Here is a 4460-nt window from a genome sequence, read left to right on the forward strand (position 1 = left end):
GATGGCAGGTATTGTCTGACCCACTGAGAGCTATGGATTGCCATAATACCTCAAAGATATATTTATTTACACTTTTCAGTAATGTGAGGAAGAGGCTGGGATTCTACAGTACCAGTCAATACGTGGAATCCTTTTATATGAGGAGCTTTTTGTTGGAATTTACTGGATGACTTTTACTTACTAATGAGCTGTAATATTGTTTCTGAGAACCTCTTGTTTGCAGCATTTGGAGGGTGTCTTGAACCCATTGCTTATAATGTAAGGGACAGGATTTTGTGTTTTAAATTGCAGATCATCCACTTGTTGCTGCCTTCCCCAAAAAGCTCTTCAAATGGTTCATTTTATGACTGGAATTGGGATGTACAAACAGTCTTATCGAATTGATCACAGGTGATATGCTTAAAGATGTTTATTGTTAGTAAAATATCTTTGGTTCTGATTTCTACTGAAATAATAGAATATTTGAAATAAGTGTTTTATATGTAAATTGTTTTAATCATTTGGGAAGTGTTGTTCAGTTAAACATTTTGAATTAATATAAAATCTTTTAAGTCCATAAATAAATAAGTAAATAATAACATGGATTGCCAGCAAAAAAAAAAAAAAAGAACAAATCTGTCTTGAAAGAAGTACAACCAGAATGCTCCTTAGAAGAGAAAATGGCCAGATTTCATCTCATGTACTTGGGTCATTGTCTTATTCTTCTACTGGTGCTACAATAGAAATACCAAAAGAGCATGACTTCAACAAGAAGAAATTTATTCTTTTACAGTTTAAGAGGCTAGAAGTCTGAATTCAGAGTGCCAGCCCTAGGGACCATTTGGGCTTCAGCTTTGCCTCCTTTTCCAGACCAACTAGAGCAAACTGAAGACATTGCCTAATTCACACAACTGCTGGTTGTTGAGGCTGACTATGCCAAGACTGGCAGGTAAAATGGCAGACTGTTGGCTCACAAGCTGCAAGGGCAATAATCCCAAGATTGGCAGGCAACAGGGCAGGCCACTTGTTCAAGTCCAGGAACTGGAGATGAAGATTGAGCTAAAGGCAGGATCCTTTCTATATATACTGGAAGCAGACCACACCCTAAAGGCAACTGATAAACTGCTCACAATAGATTCCACCCTGGAAATGTTTACACAATGTCCAGTCTCATCATGAGCAATGATTGCATCCAGCTACTGAGCCACTCAAAATCATAGCCCAGCCAAGTTGGCACACAACCTTAACTACTAACAGTCATGTTATCAGGAGGGACCAGTCCCTGGGGAAGGATACCATGCCTGGTAAAGTAGAGGGTCAGCAACAAAGGGAAGACCCTCAATGAGATGGATTGACACAAAGGCTGTAATGATGTGTTCCAGCATAGCAAAGGTTATCAGGATGGTGCAGTACCAGGCAGTGTTTCATTCTGTGTTACATAGGGTTGCTATGAGTCAGAATTGACTCAATGGCACCCAGTAAGAACAACCTTTGGTAGATAAACTACATAACTTGCACCCCAATATATGTAACAATTTTTTTACCTCTATATATAACATTCATTTATTTTTAAAATAGATGATATATCTTCTATATTGAAAAATGTGAGTGTTTTAAGTGTGTGTATGTATATTGAACTTTAAAGATATGTTTTAATTAAAATGGGAATTATGGTGTCATGGTAAAGGGTTTCATCATCATATATATATATATATATATATATATATATATATATATATATATATATATATATATATATATATATATATATATATATATATATATATATATATAGTTATATGGGTACAAATTTACAAAGCAGATTCATTTTACACAATACTTCATACACATTTTGTTTCATGGCATCAGTTACAATCCCACAATAAACAGCTCTCTTCCCATCTCCTTCCTTTGACTACCCCTTCCCTTTGTCCTTATCACCTATGCATTCCTGTCTGTCTGGCTTTTCCCCCAAGCAAATGCTACTCTTCTAATCTCTCACAGTTGACTGTTCTAAGGGGTACATCTCACTGGGGTGGGTATTCCACTCATAGGCCTTTCTATTGTTTGGGTGAGAGTTAAGCCACAGGAGTATGTACAAGCCCAGGCCTGAAGAGTAACCCGGGGATTTCACCAATCTCTATCTGACCAGTAATTCTGGTCATTTGTGTGTGTGTGTGTTTTAATTTTTATTGTGATTTGGGTGAAAGTTTACAGAGCAATTTCATTTTCCATACAGCAGTTCGTACACATTTTGTCTCATGACATCAACTGCAATTTCCCACAGTGTAACAGCTCTCTTCCCACTTCCTTCCCATCCCATAGTTACATATTCCCTGTGTCCTTCCCTCCCATGCATTCCTGCCCACTTTTCCCCAAGCTGTCTCCCTGTGTGTACACTGCCCTTCTGTTCCCCCATGTTTGATCTCTCCAAGGGGTGTATCTACCTGATGTAAGTGTTCAGCCCATATGGCAGTCTTTTATGTGGCTGGAAGCCACAGGAGTGAGTTCAGTTCCAGACCTGAAGGGAAGCTAAGCACCATAGCCTCAGGAGTTTTATCAGGCTCATTCAGACCAGCAAGCCTTATCTATTTAGTTCCACATTGTTCTCCCACTCTATCCAGCATCTCCTACACAGATCCCCCTCTGAGAGGTTGACAGTGGTAGCCAGGCACCATGTAGTTCTTCTGGTCACATAGTCATATAGACTGAGGCACTTGGACTAATTGTTTCCATGTGTCTTTGGTTTTCTTCATTCTTCTTTTCTCCAGATGAGGAGAGACCCATAATTGCATCTAGATGGCCACTTGCAAGCTTTTAACACCCCAGTCACTACTCACCAAAGTAGGATGTGGAACAATGTTTTTGTGTAGTATGTTATGCCAACTTATAACAAATGCTGGCCAGGATGTGGATAGATTGGGACTCTAATGCACTGCTGATGGAACTGTGAAATGATACAATCACCATGGAAAGCAGTATGGCCAGTCCTTAAAATATTTGACCCAGCAATCCCATTACTAGGTACATATCCTAAAGAAGTAAGCGCCAGCATGGTGTCCCCTGTGACCATGGTCCTGAGCCCACAGGTCCAGCTACTCACTTCTTCTGGGTAACTGGCTGTGGCCAAGAAGTCATCACTACCTTGTCCCTTGTCAGGTCTACTGTATACCTGGGAGTTCTTACACAAAATACAAATATACTTGTAGAAATATCATTTGCCAACCCTATACGTGGTCATGGGCACACTCTTCCCTGCCTAGACATATCTTATTGTTCAGCCTGTCTACCCATTTATCCACCCATAGATCAATGTTTGCCATCACTGACAACTCAGTACTGTATGTGCAAAAGGGTTCATCTTTGTTGTCTTTATCTCCCATGTACCTCTCTATGTCTTTTTGTTCCTCAATGCCACTGTGTGGGTCACTCCCATTTTGTGCATTACCCTTCCCTTCACCCAAATCAAAACTTGTTTCTACATATCCAGCAGTTTTTCCTCTCCTCTCCTGCACCCCTGGTAACCAACAAAGAAAGTTTCCTTCCATATGTAAACCTTTCCTTGACTTTTCACAATAGTGAACTAATACAATATTTGTCCTTCTGTGATTGACTCATTTCATTCAGCATAATGGCCTCCAAGTTTATCCACTTTATGTGGTGTTTTGCAGATTCTTTATTTTATTATTCTTTAGGGTTGAATAGTACCCCAGTGTGTGTGTGTACTATAGTTTGGTTATCTGTTCTTCCGTTGATGGGCATGTAGGTTGTTTCCATCTTTTTGCTACTGTAAGTAGTTCTGTGATGAACATGGGTGTGCATATGTCTGTTCTTGTCCTGGCTCTTACTTCTTTAGGATATGTACCTAGTAATGAGATTGCTGAGTCAAATGGTATTTTTAATTCCAATTTTTTAAGGACTGGCCATACTGCTTTCCATGGTGGTTGTATCATTTCACAGTTCCACCAGCAGTGTATTAGAGTCCCAATCTATCCACATCCTGGCCAGAATTTGTTACTTTCTGCCTTGTCGAACTTTGCTACTAGTGCTGGGGCGAGATGGCATCTCATTGTTTTGATTTGCATCTCCTAATGGCTAATGATCATGAAGATTTCTTCATGTGTTGGTTGGCTGCCTGAATATCCTCTTTGCTGAAGTGTCTATTCATGTCTTCTGAACATTTTTTAATCGAATTATTTGTCTTTTTGTTGTTGAGGTGTTGGAGTTTTCTATAAATTTTAGAGATAAGTCCCTTGTCAGATATGCCATTGCCAAATATTTTTTCCCAATCTATAGGTTCTCTTTTGACTCTTTTGGAGAAGTCTTTTGAAGCACATACAAATTTAATTTTGAGAAGGTTCCGTTCATTTAGTTTCTCTTCTGCTGTTTGTGCAATTTGGGTTATGCTTGATCGTCTATTTATGCCTTATATAAGGGTCCCTAAATTTGCCCCTATTTTTTTTTTTATTAGGATTTGGGTG

This window comes from Orycteropus afer, unplaced genomic scaffold, assembly GCF_000298275.1.
Source record: "Orycteropus afer afer isolate SDZICR_OR568_19922 unplaced genomic scaffold, OryAfe1.0 scaffold00931, whole genome shotgun sequence".
Lineage (NCBI taxonomy): Eukaryota > Metazoa > Chordata > Mammalia > Tubulidentata > Orycteropodidae > Orycteropus > Orycteropus afer.